This window comes from Panthera leo, chromosome A1, assembly GCF_018350215.1.
Source record: "Panthera leo isolate Ple1 chromosome A1, P.leo_Ple1_pat1.1, whole genome shotgun sequence".
Lineage (NCBI taxonomy): Eukaryota > Metazoa > Chordata > Mammalia > Carnivora > Felidae > Panthera > Panthera leo.
Window position 1 is genome coordinate 36,605,870 of NC_056679.1, and position 17,288 is coordinate 36,623,157.

Sequence of the window (17,288 nt, forward strand, 5' to 3'; positions counted from 1 at the left end):
TAGTTTCATTCATTTGCATGCATCTGTCCAGTTTTTGCATCACCATTTATTGAAGAGACTATCCTTTCTCCATTGTGTTCTCCTAGCTCCTTTAAATTAATTGCTCATATATGTGTGAGTTTAATTCTGAGCTCTCAATTCTGTTCTATTCATCATTATGCCTGTTTTTATGTTAATTTCATACTGTTTTGATTACTATAGCTTTGTAGTATAGTTTAAATTAGGGGATGTGATATGTTCAACTGTGTTCTTTCTCAAGATTGTTTTTGCTTTTTGGGATCTTTCTTAATGTCATACACATTTTATAATTATTTATTCTAGTTCTGTGAAAAATGCCATTGGAATTTTACAGAGATTGCATTAAATCTGTACATTGCTTTGAGTACTATGAATATTTTAACAATATTAATTCATTCAATCCATGAGTGTGGACTACTTTTCCATTTGTTTGTGTTGTCTTCAATTTTTTTCATCAGTATTTTAGTTTTCAGTGTACAGGTCTTTCACCTCAGTTAAATTTACTTCTAGGCATTTTACTCTTTTGGATGCAGTTGTGAATGGGATTATTTCCTAAATTTGTCTTTCTGTTAATTTGTTATTAGTGTATAGAAACACCACAGATTTCTTGGTGTTGATTTTGTATCTTGCTGCTTTATTGAATTTATTGATTAGTTCTCACAGTTTTTTTATTGGAGGCTTTTGGGTTTTCTATATATAGTATCTTGTCATCTGCAAATAGTGACAGTTTTACTTCTTCCTTTTTAATTTGGATGCCTTTAATTTCTTTTTCTTGCCTAATTGCTGTGGCTAGGACTTCCAATACTGTGTTGAATAAAAGTGATAAAAGTGGGCATTCTTGCCTTGTTTCTGATCTTAAAGGAAAAGCTTTTAGCTTTTTACCATTGGGTATGTTAGCTGTGGGTTTGTCATATATGGCTTTTATTGTTTTTAGGTGCATTTCCTCTATACCCAATTTGTTGAGAGTATTTTTTTAACGTTCTTTTTTAAATGTTTATTTTTGAGACACACAGAGATTGAGAGCAGAGGAGGGGCAGAAAGAGAGTGAGAGAGAGAATCTCAAGCAGGCCCAGCACTGTGAGTGCAGAGCCTGATGTGGGGCTTAATCCCACAAACCGTGAGATCATGACCTGAACCGAAATTAAGAGTCAGCCATTTAAGTGACTCAGCCACCCAGGCACCCCTGTTGAGAGTTTTTACCATAAACGGATATTCAATTTTTTAGATGCTTTTTGTGCATCTTTTGTGATAATCATATGATTTTTGTCCTTTATTTTGTTAATGTGATGTACCACATTGATTTGCAGATATTGAACCATTCTTACATCCCTGGAATATATTCTGTACACTTGATCATGGTGTATGATTCCTTTAATGTATTGTTGAATTTGGATTGCTAATATTTTACTGGGAGTTTTTGCATTTTTGTTCATCAGTGATATTGGCCTGTATTGTGTATGTGTGTGTGCGTGTGTGTGCACGTGTGTGTGTGTGTGTGTGTGTGTGTGGTGTTCTTGTCTGGTTTTGGTATCAAGGTAATTCTGGCCTCATAAAGTGAGTTTAAAAGTGTTCCCCCCTTTTTAGTTTTTTGAAAGAGTTTGAGAAGAATAGACGTTGATTCTTCTTTGAATGTTTTGTAGAATTCACCAGTGAAGCCTTCTGGTCCTGGACTTTTATTTGCTCAGAGGTTTTTGAATACTGATTCAATCTCCTGACTAGTAACCAGTCTGTTCAGAAATTCTGTTTCTTCCTGATTCAGTCTTGTAAGATTATATATTATTAGCAATTTATCTATTTCTTGTAGGTTGCCTAATTTCCTGTAGGTTGCTGGTGTAAAAATAGTCTCTTATGGTCCTTTGTATTTCTGTAGTATCACTTGTAATCTGAAAATAGTGAGAGTTTTACTTCTTCCTTACCAATTTGGATGCCTTCTATTTCTTTATGTTGTCTAAGTGTGGTAGTTAGGACTTTCAGTACTATGTTGAATAAAATTGGTGAGAGTGGGCGTCCTTATCTTGTTCCTCTCCTTGGGGGAAAACCTCTCAGTTTTTCCCCTTTGAGTATGTGGGTTTTTCATATAAGGCCTTTATTATGTTCCCTCCAGATCTACTTTATAGAGGGTTTTTATAATGAATGGGTGTTGTACTCCTTTGACATTTCTTACAAGGATGGTTTCATGGTGATGAACTCTTTTAGCTTTTGCTTATCTGGACAACTCTTAATCTTTCTTTCAATTCTGAATGATAACCTTAGTTGGTAGAGAATTTTTGGTTGAAAGTGTTTTCCTTTCATCACTTTGAATATGGTGTGTTGTTCTCTTCTGGCTTGCAAACTTTCTGCTGAAAAATTTGCTGAAAGCCTTATGAATTTTCCCTGTATATAGTAAGTTATTTTTCTCTTGCTGCTTTTCAGAATATCTCCTTACCTTTAACTTTTACCATTTTAATTATAAGGTGTCTTGGTATGGATTTCTTTGGGCTCATCTTATTTAGGACTCTCTGGGCTTCCTGGACCTGTATGTGTCTTTTGACCGTTTTTCTTTCTCTTCTTCTGGGACTCCTATAATGTGAATGTTGTTCTGTTTGATGTTGTCCCAAAGGTCACTTAAGTTATCTTTATTTAACAAATTCTTTTCATTTTTGCTGCTCTGTCAGGGTGAGTCCTGTTGCTTTGTCTTCCAGGTCATTGATCCAATCTTTGGCTCCATCCAATCTCCTTTTGAACTCCTCTAGTGTATTTTTCAGTTCAATTATTGTGTTCCTCAGCTCTGTAACTTCTGTTTGAAATTTTATTATATTTTCTCTCTATTGAGGATCTCACTGTGTTCATTTACTCTTCTTCTGAGTTCACTGAGCATCTCTATGACCATTACTTTGAACTCTTTATCCGTTAAATTGCGTGTCTCCATTCCATTAATGTCTTTTCCTGATGTTTTGTCTTGTTCTTTCATTTGGGACATATTTCTCTTGTCTTCTCGTTTTATTTGCCTCTTTGTGTTTATTTCCATATATTAGGCAAATCAACTACCTCTCCTTGTCTTGAAGGAGCAGTTGTGTGAAGGAAATGCCACGTGAAGCCTAGAAGCACTATCCTCTGTGACCACCAGAGCTAGGTGCTCAAGGGGTGTCCCTCGTGTGGGCTGTGTGCACCCATCTATTGTAGTAGACCATGTGTCTGGCATGTGTGTGGGCAGGACTAGTGCCTCTTTGTGATGCATGGCCATGTGTGCTGCACAGGGATGGGTGGGCTTGGTTTCCTGCTGGCCACATCACATGGCCATGCTGGGATATGATGGGTGACTGGGACTGGTGTCCAGCCTGGCCATGGATCACAGCTGTGTTAAGGCACAGGTTGGGCCGGACTAATGCCTGTCCTGGCCATGACATGCAGATATGCTGCAAGGGGTGGGTGGGGTTCTTAGCTGAGTGTGGTCACCAGCTCTAACAGGTTAGAGGGAGTGTTCCAAAATAGCACCCTCTGGTGGTGACCTTAGCAAAGTAGGACGAGGATGAAATTATGGTGCCTATCAGTGTCTCAGGCCCTGGGAAAAGTCTCAGTATTTCCTACCTCTCTAGCTGTCACTTCAAGATTAATTAGTGGGTGCCCTTCATATATATAGTCAGAGGACTATTTCCAATTTGGTGTTTTGGGTTGGATCCTGGGGTGGGCGAGTCTGCACAGGAGCCCTTTAAAAGCATGTTTTTCTTGTCTTGCAATTCTTTGGTTTTCCTGGATGTAATGTTTGTTGGTTTTCAAAGCCTGACATTTAGAGTGCTTGTCTTTCTGGTGCAGGATCATTGATGCCTGATGTGGAGCTCAAACCCCCCACTCCTTAGGGAAAAGTTCCATATTTTGTTATTACCCCCAAAAGTTCTATATTTTTGAGAGATCCCTCCTAATTGTGGATCACTGTAGTTGGCACTGGGGTTTTTTGGTGAGATGGTGTCTTTGCCTGTCCTAGTCCTCTCAGTGCTATTCTTTTTGTTCTTTGTTGTAGAGGCTTTCTTCATCCAGTTTTCTGGTCTTTGTCAGAGGAAATTGTTCCATTTGTAGTTACATATTTGTCAATCTGTGGGAGGTAGTGAGTTCAGGATCTTCTATGTTACCATCTTGAACCTATCTCCTGGCATATGGTTTTAATGTGTGTAAGATTAGTTAATTAACAAATTAACTAATTAATTAATTAAAACTGAAAGTTTACCTTGGTTATTCTCCCTTGGAAGATGGAGTTCTGCTATAGGGTAGGTGTTATCCATCAAGGCAACAGTGATTATCAGAAATGTCTATGGAATTTTAGAACTGGAGGTTTGGATTCAGTTGATCACAAGTGGATCAGCACCTGCAACTATGGTAGATTACTGTGTGCCAGGCACAGTACTAAGCACATGCATTGTTGTTTGCAGTATTCAGCTTCAATGTTATTTTGGTTAATTTTCAACTAGTCTCACGATGTTTTAATTTGTGAGTAAAAATTTTAATAAGGCTACTTAATTCTATAGTTTCATTATAACATGAATTTTTGTGAAGTATAGTGATCAAAGTTTGGTTACAGGTTCATATTCTCTAATTTTTCATAGGCTTAATTGGTGTTGGTTTTAACTGACTGAAAGCTCTTGAGGGCATGTATTATAGCATTAAATCTCCCGTACCTATTACAGTATTTATCAGTGTTCTTCAGCACCTAATACACGGCAGGGGCTCAGTAAGTAGCTTTGAATGAATGAATGAATGAATGAATGAATGAATGACGTAGAATGATGTCTTCATATAATGCAGAGTGGGGCTCATAGTGCTATATATTTTCAGGGCTGAAGTGGTAGGGAAAAGCCCGTGGAAAGGATGAGATTTTAGTTGATGTTTAAAGATTGTAGGTGTTGGAGAGGTGAAGAGAATAGAGGCGTATCCTTAGAACCTCTGAAGCTGATCTAATTTGAATACTGAAAGACCCTTTATCCCCAAATATCTCATTTGCTCATATGACAGAGAACTTAATTTCCCATATAGAGCAGTTCATTCACTTAAGGAATTATGTATTTAAATTACACACACACACACACACACACACACACACACACACAAATTATTTGGGAGGAGTGACACATTTGCACGTTAAAAGTTATTGCCTCCGGGCGCCTGGGTGGCTCAGTCGGTTAAGCGTCTGACTTCGGCTCAGGTCATGATCTCACAGTTCGTGAGTTCAAGCCCCGCGTCGGGCTCTGTGCTGACAGCTCAGAGCCTGGAGCCTGTTTCAGATTCTGTGTCTCCCTCTCTCTCTGCCCCTCCCCTGCTCATGCTCTGTCTCTCTCTGTCTCAAAAATAAATAAACATTAAAAAAAAAAAATTAAAAAAAAAAAAGTTATTGCCTCATTAGTACAGATGGTGTGTTCTACCCTAAGCAGGCAGCTCAAATTGGTCTGGACTAATTTGGCTCGTGGTGGGAAAGGTGGAAGATTCTATGAGGGGGGACACCTGGGGCTGGCTTTGAGGCACCTTTGCCTTAGTGTACTTAGTGGGGCCACTGAGAAAGCCAAGGAAAGCATAGAAGTAGAGAGGTGGGACATTAAAGACTAGTACTTTTCTACAGAGGACAGTTGACCATACCTGTAACTTTCTTTTAAAAAGATACTAGAGATTTATTCCTGTAATAAAAGTACAAATGATTAAAATTTGGAGATTATTCTGGAAATGAGCATTTTTGAGGGACCATTCATTTCTGAAAATAGATGGGCAGTTTTAATAGTTCTAGAAATATATTTCTTTTGGAAAGGTATTTATTTTTAGGTAAAGAAACAAAAAAAAATCAAGCTAATTAGCATGGAAAACACATTAAGTTTGACTCATCCTTTAAAATGTAGCAAATGGCATAAGGTAGATTCCACGATTAATTCATCTTTTGCCCCCAAATGTTTGGTCCAGAGGATAGCATGTTATAAGCCCTCAAAAATATTTATAAATGAATGAAAATAATTGTGTCTACAGTGAGAATCTCCAGTATAATGAATGGCTCATTTTGTGAATTGAATAGTTTATTGTGTTTGTGAGTGACTCGGCATTCCGAAGCATTTCTAAAGTCTGCCCCTAATGTGGAAACCCACAGCAAACATTGCGGACCCCTTGGTAGAAGTGGAAGCCAGTGGGAATATTGTAGAAAACAAGAGAAATCTAAAACAAGAAATTCATTGATCAGAAAATGTGGTTATTTCAATAGGTGAACTGGAAAATAACAGAAAATGTATTATCTATTATAATGCTTTGTAAATGTGCATCTATACCTATACCTATACTTTAAATCTAGAGCTATCTCTGTCTCTGGTTCCTGGCACCGAGCTCCTACCTTTTATAGTTTCTTGAGTAATAAGAGTATTAGGAACATTTTTTCTTCTATTATTTGGTCTTTGACTCTGTTCCTGACCTAAATCCCTGTTCCCAAATCCCTTGGAATTCTGTGAGTTCTAGGAATGTCCCGCCCCCCCTCCCCCCCCCAACCTAATGAGGTACCTCTTGGTGGGCTCCTGGATAGCTTTAGGAAGGGGGCAAGTTACCAGAAAGATCAAGCCATGATTAGAAGCTTGGAACTTTAAGCCCACCACCCATCCTCTGGGAAGGGGAGAGGGCTGGAGATTAAATTAATGACCCATCATTCCTATGTAATAAAGCTTTCGTAAAAATCCTTAAAGTGGGGTTCAGAAAACTTTCTGGTTAGTGAATACTTCTGTGTGCTGGGAGAGTGACCCACTCCAACTCCACAGGAATAGAAGAAGCTCCTGCACTTGGGACCCTTCCAGATCTTCCTCACTGTATCTCTTCATCTGGCAGTTTATCTGTATCCTTTATCATATCTTATATTATAAACTATAAATATAAGTGTTTCTCTCAGTTCTGTGAGCTATTCTAACAAATGCTGAAATCCAAGGAGAGGGTCATGGGAGCTGATATGTAGACGCGTTGGGTAGAAATTGTGGTTAACCTGAGGACCTCCTACTTGCTATTGGCATCTGAACTGGGGGACTGTCTTGTGAGACTGAGCCCTTAACCTGTAGTGTGTGAATTAACTCCAGTTATTGTCAGAATGGAATTAAATTGTAAGACACTCAGCTGATGTCAAAGAGGATTGCTTGGTCTGGAAAAAACCCCACACATTTGGTGTCAATAGTATTGTGTGTGAGTAAAAGAGAAACATGGTGTTTTTCTTACACACAAACAAATGAACAAAGTACAACCCCCCCCCCCCCCCCCCCCCCGCCGCCCCACCTCGCTGTATATAGTTAGGGGATGGTATATTTCTAAAGCTAGCCTGGTCTAGCATTGGTCTGAGGTTTTTCTCTTGATGACTTTCCTTTCTGTTATCAACAACTTTTAACACATTAAGCATGACTTTTTATGCGTTATTTGCTGAGTGTGATAACACGGGCTACTGCTGTTAGTTCTCAATACTGTGTAGAAGCATGGTAACAAATCCTGTTCCCAGAATGAGTTGTCATGTGCTGTTCTGTTCCCAGAGTGAGTTGTCATGCGCCGTTCCTGTGAAATGAACCTGTGTCTGACTGTCGATCTGGGAAGGAGAGCCCCTGCTCTTGCTGACTTTCTGAGTGTGCCAGGGCAGAGATTTCGGGTGAGGCCCTACCAACAGGCAACCTCTTCCTAAATTTTTTTCTCTTAATTTGTGATTAGATAGTTTTTAATCTCTGGAAACTTGTATTATGTATCTGGAGAGACAGAAGAGGATATGCCCTTGCAGGCCTGAAAATAAATGGATTTGAGGAAATAAAACTGAAAAAGGGATCATTAGGAAAGCAGCAAGCTGTTGAGAAAACTGCGAGCCAGATACTGTCGTAAAGGCTTGAAATGCTGCAGCAGAGGTGTTTTTTTTTCTCTCTCTTTTTTTTTTTTTTTAAATTTTATAGCTCTCTTCATTCTGAAAGGTCATAGCAATAAGGGAGATGAAGGGTTATTCTTTATGATCTCTAGTAATTTAAAGTACTGTAAACAAATAAATCCTGGAGATGAGGAAATGTTTATTAGCCTTAGGAGACTTAGCAAGAGTTTAGTTAATATATTGATACACCAGGTGGTTGAAATTAGAAGACAAAGATCAGTCCTACGGAAGCATTAATATCTTCACAGAACGCACAGCACAAATTCTTATGACAGTACGTGACATCTTCTTAAGAATAAGAAGTACTGTCTTTCAAATAGAAGCCTGACCAACATAGGAAATAATCAGTGAACATGCAGTACCTGTGCATGGACACGGGAGTTTGCAGACACTAGAGAAGCAGTTGGCAAATCTGTAAAGAGGATCTCGCGTAGGCCAATTGCTATCAGGCCTCCTATTTCATGTATGCTTTTGATTTGAATTATAATCTCTAATTCTAGAAAAAAACATGTCCTCAAATGAGTAGAGGGATACATTCTCTTAGTTCTTAAATAAAATTTTATATACATACAAATTGTACTTCCTTCGAGATCCACATTGGAAGTATACTCCTAAGCATATGTGGAAATCCATACAGAACATTGGAGAAGCTCTTGGTATGCTGTTATTCAATGATGACAAATTTTGCCTTGCTCTCCCAGAAAGGGAACAAGTATTTTTAGATTATATAAACATCCAGAGAGAGTGATAGGCTTGTAACTATACTGGAACTGGGAACCAAAATGGGGTAAGGGCTCAAACCAGACAACCTAAACCTCCAGATGTTCCACATTACCCCAACACATTGTAATTCTCACACATGTCAAGGTTCTCACTTTTGTATCTCCATTGTATGTGGGTCCTCCAGATGGGTTGTGTCCAGTGGAAATGGTGAAATGTAAGGATTGTTTTAAGAAAGGGGAAATTTTGTCTTTCCTTTGGGTTTAATAGGGAAGTTAAAATAGGTTCATTTTGAATAAATCAATAATAGAGATGATTTCTGGGGCAATTACAAGAATTGTATATTCTTAGTGAAGCAGCTGTCTCGTCTTAATTGAAGAATAAAGTTCTCTCTGGTGTTTTCCATTTGTATGTTCAGATCTTAAGACTTTAAATTCACTGGGATCCAGTAAACCAAATGGCTTCTCTGTATTGTGGCTTAGAGGCTTGACTCCTATGGTAATCAGTGAAAGGAAAATTAAGACTAGGAGAGCTTACTGGCTTCTGAACAAGAAATTATTATGTTTAGATCGGATTAAGTTGGTTAGTTACAGAACCCAAGGACTCTGTTTCCTCACCTGGAAAACAAGAGCAGGGGGTAAGTCAGTGGTTCTGGAGCTTGGCATGTATCAGATTTACCTGGAGAACTTGTTAAAACACAGATTAATGGATCTCACTCCCTAGTTTCTGATTCAGTAGGTTTGGGGAGTCCCGAGAATTAAGGTTTCTAATAGATTCCCAGGCCATGCTAGTGCTCGTAACATGGAGACCACACTTTGGAGGACCACCGGGGTAGATAATGTTTATGATTTCCTTCACACTTACATGCTGTGAGCATAATGGGGCAAAATAAGCTCTGTAGTTTTCCTGCTGGAAAAGAAATTCTGCAAAAACCATTTATCTGCCTCGAGGATATTTGTGTGCAGGGAATTTCTGAGTGATGTTTAAGGTTGTCATCTAATGGCAGCTCTTGTGTCTGTTTATATATGTCAGAGATGCATAAATTTGAGTTGAACTTTAGAAGGTTTGTCTGTGTGCAAGCCATTTAGAAGAAATATTCACCTGAATGGAATTGTTGCAAAGTAATCCTTGGGATCAAACTCCAGTTAAAGTAGCAAACATTTTCTTTTACAAGACAAAATTATATTATTGCTAATAATAATTACAGTTTATATTTATCTGAACCTAAATATCTTAATTTGAATATCTAAAAAGTGTCATGAAAATGAACTCTGTGTTTTACTCAACATTCCGATGACCTTGGCTAAGTAGCAAATAACGTGATGTGTGTTTTTTCCTGGCAATACTTAGGGACAGGTAGGCTTGTTTTAGGTAACATTATAATCAGCAGTATATGTGAGGTTCTGTCTTGCTTCCTGCTCCTTGTTGTGGATCTTTCTAATTAAAGAAATATGTGGCTTTAATAGTCTATGTTTGGGGAAATTTTATTTTGTCACTTTTGTAATGCAATATTCATGCAACCATTTTTATGATACATAAACAATAGATGATGCTTTTTATTTTGTAAATTATCTGGTGACTTCCAGTGTAGCAGTGAGAACTTGGGCTCAAGATGAACAGACAAGAGCATCTACCCCCAGTTCCTCCTTAATTATTAGCTGTAACCTTTTTTTCCATTCATTCGTTTTATTACCTGGGATATAGGACTAATGATAATCTACCTTGTAAAGTTTCTTTAACAATCAAATGGAATAACGCTGATCATACCCGGTACATAAAATGAGTCCATTAAATGTTAGCTATGGTAATGTCTGCCCTGTTTGAGGAACTTTACATACTCTTTCTCTTTTATAAGACATATTAAGTCCTCATTTTAATAGTTATATGAGGAAATATACAAAATCATAAAGTGTCATTTTTTCCTTACCTTTGTATCAGAATTTGGGTCACCAGTCTGATCTCTAGTTAGGATTAATTAGATATATTCCAACGTGAAATCAGACAATCTTCCCTTCTTTCGATCCTTCATCTGTTCAAATAATAAACATCTTTCTTTTATTTGTCATCTTGGAGACATGGACCTCAAGGAGCTTACTTTCTAGTAGAGAGATGAGTAGAGAAACAAATAATCCAAACCCAGTCTGTTAAATACTATCACTGAATAAAGTCTGGGAATCCAGAAGGGAGAATGACATATTCTGCCTGAAGATCAAGAAACAATTCAGGGGCTCTGTGCTGACAGCTCAGAGCCCGAAGCCTGCTTTGGATTCTGTGTTTCCCTCTCTCTCTGTCCCTTCCCCACTCACACTCTGTCTATCTCTCAAAAATAAATAAACATTTAAAAAAAAAAGAAACCAGGAAAAACTTGGCATTCCCACTAAGTTTTGGAAGGTGTTTGCCAGGTGACCAAATTGAGGCTCGGGAAAGAATAACTTCTTAAGTAATAAACTTTATCATTTTTTAAAAAGTTTATTTATTTTGAGAGGGGGAGAGAGTGAGAGAGAGAAAGGCAGAGAGAGTGGGAGAGAGAGAATCACAAGCAGAGCCCAACGTCAGTGCAGAGCCCAATGTAGGGCTCAAATTCACAAACTGCGAGATCATGACTGGAGCTGAAGTTGGACGCTTAACCATCTGAGCCACCCAGATGCCCCTCAAGTAATAAACTTTAAAAGCTATTGGGGCACCTGGGTGGCTCAGATGGTTAAGCGTCCAACTTCAGCTCCAGTCATGATCTCATGGTTTGTGAGTTTGAGCCTTGCATCTGGCTCTCTGCTGTCAGCGTCCATCATGCTTCAGATCCTCTGTCCCCCACTCTCTCTCTGCCCTGCCTCCCCAAATAAATTAACATTTAAAAAAGCTATTGAAGATGTGATAGAGGTTGCAATGTTAAAAAGTGGTAAGTCTGTGTGTCGATAGGATAGGGGATTGGAGGAGGAGGAAGACAGAGATGAAAGACAATGCTGGATATTCAGAGAACAAAATCTGAACATGCTCATCTGTCATGCAGAATAATTCAGACTTTGTCTTGAGAGTGGTAGAGGAGATATCGAAGTGTTTAAGAAAGTTACTGACATGATCTGATACATGTTTCACAAAGATATGCAGAAAAACCCAGTCTAATCCGTATGCTCAAAACAGCAATCAACTAAATGTATGACCCTTTTAAAATTTCCACAGAGACAACATCTTCAGCAGACTTCTTTTTGCTAAGAGTTCAAGAATTTCCTCTTTTTAGTTGTGAAGGAGAATGATAATTTCATTAGGGTTTTCCTTATAAGATGCTAAAATGATATTATTCATTTAATGAGACATTAGATACTGCCCTTAGAATTGTAAAATGTGTTGAATGCTGCTGAAAAAAAAAAACAGGTGTAAAATATTGACTTTTACATCAAATGCTGTGAAATTCTTTGTAAACAAAGCTTTTTTCATGAAAGAATTTATTTGCTGCCTGTACTTACTGCTCACTTGAAGTCATAATTGTCCTTTATTACATCAGATTTTGTTCCATGGAAAGGATTATGATGTTGTAAACAGAATATTATAATTTTGAGTTAAGAAGAATGAGGAACAGATGAAGTCTTAAAAATGCAGATTCTATTTTTATGCAGATATCTTTAGTTTTAAAATACTCAAAAGAAAAATATAAAAATTTGTCCATTAAAAGTCCTAAATAAGCAGAAATATCTTACCTGAATGAATTTTCAAGTTTTCACTAGGCATCTGAAACCCTTAATAAATGTAAACTTTTTCAATTTGAAAAACTTAAAAGTTATACCTTAGAAGATGTGAAATACCAACTTTTGTTTTATGAGAATGGCTTTAGATTTATCATTAAAAAATTAAAATTACATTTATGCTTCTATCTCACAACTACTGCTAACCAGTCAATGGAAAATAAAAAGTCTTTGGCGAGTGGGAGAAATGAAGAACAAATATAAGAAATTTTTGCTTACCTGTCTTCTGAAATGATTGGGAGTCAAAATTTAACAGTGATATTTAGAAAGTTTCCTTTGAGAGTTTTTTTTTTGTCCTGAGGCATATTCTCTTGAATATTTTTCAATCCCTTCCTACACAAAACCATAGGATCTCTTCGGTCTATTTTAACTTAAGATTGGAATGCTACATTATTTTGATGTATGGGATAGAGATAATCTGCCACGTGCTCTTTCTTTACAGGAAATTACTTTCCATGCCTTCTGCAAGTTGAGGCAAATTGGAGCCCTGAATATTTTAGAATGACTGTAGTGGCAAAAAATGAGAGAAGATGTGATTGGATTTTTATCATATCTTTAGACACCTCCAATTTTATAGTCAGAGACAAAGCATCATGGCTCTGAATGTGAAATTGCTTTCTTTTATATAAAGGCTACTGATGGTGAAATAAAGTGCTCATGTAATAATGATTTGGTTTGTTAATAAGGCCTGATAATTTTGTTATGCAGTAGAACCATTTAGTTATCAGCTGTTTTAACCTAAATAAGCTAGTGCATTATCAGAGATGTTTTAGTTATCATTTATATCAAATAACATCTGGCATTTTAGAATTATTCTTCTGCGTCTATACAACCACAGACTGCCCTACACCTAGACCCAATGAGAAAGACTCCAGAGACATGGTAAGCGTGGATTATAGACTCAGAAGGCAGAAGTTTAAGGACAGTTTTGCCACTTATTAGAGGATGACTTTCAGCCGGTCTCTAACTTTTCTGCTGTCTACTTTATTCATCTTTAAAATTGAAATTAGAATAATCAAACTCATAGAGTTATTTCTGAGAATAAAATTAGGTCATTGATGTGAAATTTCTCTGTAAACCCTAAAATCCTATATAAATGTAAGGTACTATTATAATTTTCATTTTATTTTTACTGCTATAATCCCTTTTCTTTAAACAGTTGTCACTGAGGATACCAAGTTTTGTATCAAGTCTGGTTATTCAGCCCTTCTGGCTCAGAAGTTTTGGAGTTAGTCTTATAGAATTATTGGTCTTGTCTGATAAACCATCCAGACTTTGGAATCAGATAACTAAGCATTTCATTGTCTGAGGATCTGAGTATATATTAATTTTGTATTGTCACACAACAGAAATCTGCATTAGTTATTTGTTTCTTCATTACAGATTAACCCAAAGCTTAACAACCTAAAATAAACATTTAGTATCTTCTAGTTTCTGTGGATCAGGAATATTACGGAGGAAGCTTAGTTGGGTGTCAGGGTCTCCTGTTAGGTTTCAGTCAAGCTACTGGCTAAGGCAGTGGTCTTATCTTAAGGCTCAAATTGGAGGGGTTGATCTGTTTCCAGGCTCATTCCCATATTTGTAGGCGGGTCTTGGTTTTTCAACATATGGGCCCTTCCATAGGCAATTTGAGAGACAGAAATGGAGAGACAGACAGAGAAAGAGAGAGAGAGAAGAAACCAACTGAAGATGGAGGCCATAGTTATTTTATAACCTAATCTTTACAGTAACGGTCTATTACTTCCACCATATTTTATTAATTAGAAGAGAGGAAGACCAGCCTTTTCTCAAGGGGACTACACAAGGACACCAACAAGCAGGAATTATTAGAGACGATCTTAGTGGTGCCTGCATCATTTATCCTCTGGTTTCCAGAATTCATGGCCCTCTCAAATGCGAAATACAGTTACCCCTTCCCAAAGCTCTATCTTATTTTATTATGGCATTAGCTTAAAAATCCAACATCTTAGCTGTAAACCAGGGCCAGGTGTAAACAAGTTTTCTGGGTATAGTTTCTTAAGTATAGCTTTCTGAATACCACCTCTCCTAATCTATGGACATGTGAAACAAAACCAACAAGTTGTCTTTCCCTGATACCCCTAACATGTAATGATTGAGCAGGCATAGTGTAACTAGTATAAGCATTCTTGTTCAAAAGGAATAAAATGGGAGCCTCAGAGGAATTTCTGGCCCATAAAAATTCTGAAACCTAGCCAGGCAAATATTAGGATTTCCTCCATTAGGTTTCAAAGCCTGGGAATAATTCTCCATGGCTCCCAGCTCCACAGTTTGGGCTCTTGCTATCATCTTCATATTTAATTTGTCACCACAGGCAGCATATGTATGTAGCTGAGCATCCCTTTCAGTCTGCTGCCTGTCAGTAAAATTCTAAAGATCTGATGTCCTCTCCTGATTGTATGCTATATTCTCCTCAGGCAAAATGGACATGTTGGTGCATAAATAACTCTTAAGAACTTTCTAGGTGTTTTGTATACTTTCTTGGGGTTCATTCCACTTGACAAAGGCTTTATCACAAATTTCTTCATGGTAACTCTTCTCTCCTTTGGGATCTTGCTGAACAGATAAGGGACAATGCCCTGAAGCTTCATAGGAACACTGTTGCTTGATTGGGGACAGCTGCATGGCAGACTGTTAATCTGTTTTCATTTATTCTATGTTCAAAATGATTGAAACTAAGCTGTGTTGTTTAGAGATTCCCACATAAATACAGAAAACATAGGATCAACTAACAAAAATATTAGAATAGTAGCTACTTCTGGGAAGAGGGAGAGGGATGTGGGAAGAAGTATAAGAGGGGCTTTAAAGTTGTTTTTTGGGGTGCCTGGTGGCTCTGTCAGTTAAGTGTTTGACTTCAGCTCAGGTCATGATCTCAAAGCTTGTGAGTTCAAGCCCTGTTTCAGGCTCTGCCTCCAGCTCAGAGCCTGGAGCCCACTTGGGATTCTGAGTCTCCCACTCTCTCTGCCCCTCCCCTGCTCACGTTCTGTCTCTTTCTCCTTCAAAAATAAATAAACACTAGGGGTGCCTGGGTGGCTCAGTCGGTTGAGCATCCGACTTCGGCTCAGGTCATGATCTCGCTGTCTGTGAGTTCTAGCCCCGCGTCGGGCTCTGTGCTGACAGCTCAGAGCCTGGAGCCTGCTTCGGATTCTGTGTCTCCCTCTCTCTCTGACCCTCCCCCATTCATGCTCTGTCTCTCTCTGTCTAAAAAAAATAAACAAACATTAAAAAAAAATAAACACTAAAAAAATTTTTTTACTTGTTTTTATTTTCTCATATATTATTCTGGATGATAGATACACTGACATTTGTTTTATAGTTTTACTAAGATGTAAATAAATATATACATATAGATACTTGATCTCCTCTTTTCTACATGGCTCATATACAAGAGCAAAAAAGAAAAAAAAGTATAGTAACTAAAATGCAATAGAGGAGTGGTTTCTGAAACTGAAAGAAAGTGTAGGAGTTTATGTCTTAAAATTGAAGGTAGAAAGAACGTCAAGGGGTGAAGTTGTAATGCCATTAAAAGCTTCAATCATATATAGTTGTTAGGTGACTGAACTGAATTAAATATACTTGGACTTTTGGCATGTTTTATCAGCCATTTACTAATGTTTTTCTAAAAAGCAACCCATTCCAGGAGAAGAGCATTAAACATAATAACGCTGCCATTCATCACATCCAGAGCAGCGGCTTTCTCCTTCTGCTCAGTTTTGTGTTCCATTTTTGCTTTGTGAAGCCAAAGGAAAAAGACAAGCAAAAGAGTTTGGGGGCAAGAATTAAGCATACTTTATTGCAGAATTTTGAGAAAGAGCCCTCCTCAAGGACAATTATTCTGAATCATTGGTGAAGTTCTGTAGACTTAATAAGGGAAAGAGGGAGGAAGCTTCACTCTTTCATGTATTCATATAGAGAACATGGTTAGCTAATGATATTAAAAAGATGGGAAATGAGCGATAGCCAAAATTTTCTTCCTAAAGCATTTTAGTTCTGATTTGCCACTCTTTTGATGAAAATTCATCAACCTTCAGTGACTCCTTGTTTGCTCTGAGTAAAAGGCATGCTTTCATGATGTGACATATGCTTTCCTCTCCAGGCCTACGTCTTGACTTCCCACCCTACTTCCAGGACAGTTTGGCTCTGCAAGCTGCCAGCTTATCGCTTTTCAGGAACATACCAAACCATCTCTCTGTTCGTGCTCATGGACACGTTCTTCTCTCTGCCCCAACGACATTTCACCGGCTACCTTCTGGTCACCCTTTAGATGTGGAAGATATTGGATACAGAGAGAAAGTGCTCTTGTCTCCTCCCCAGGTTGGGGGTAGTTAGATGTTGTCTCTGATGGAATTGGATTGACCTTGCCTTCTATGTTATTTGTTTCCCAGCGTTGACTTTAAATTTCTTAGAGGGCAGAAACTAGCTCTGTAGTTTTGTCTTTATGATCTTACAGTGCATTGTACCTGGTAAGCCCCTCGTAAATGTTTGTTGGCTAAACAGATTAAACAGATGGATGCATTTGGTGGTTGATTGGTACAGTTCAGAGGCTACTCTAATGAAAAAGGTATAGAAAATAGAGAGTTGAGTGGAGTGATTAAGCATGTGGGCTTTAGAACCTGACTACCCAGAATGGAATATTGTCTCTACCACTTAATAACTGTGGGTTCTTGGGAAAGTTAGGTAAACTTTCTTGCCTTAGCTCTAAGGTGAAACCCTTAGCTTAAAGTGTTTAGTAATAATACTAGCTTCATTGGGTTTTTGGAGTGATAAAATGAAGTAATATATGTTAAGTGCTTTAGACAGTGCTGAGACCTACTAAGTAACTCAGTACACTTAAAATTGTTCCAGATGACAGATCACTGCATTTAATGAACACTCATGAGGGCCGATGAAAGTAGATCCAGGAAAGAGAAGAGCAAGAA

The 17,288-nt window shown here is 37.9% G+C and overlaps 1 long non-coding RNA gene across 1 annotated transcript in view; it reads left to right on the forward strand.

Moving 5' to 3' along the window:
* LOC122199146 overlaps positions 1 to 16,832 on the forward strand; it is a 47,758-nt gene extending 30,926 nt beyond the window's left edge. Inside the window, exon 3 of the long non-coding RNA XR_006193378.1 lies at positions 16,466 to 16,832. This is a non-coding gene — a long non-coding RNA (uncharacterized LOC122199146). The remainder of the gene's footprint in view (positions 1 to 16,465) is intronic.
* Positions 16,833 to 17,288: the final 456 nt, after the last annotated feature.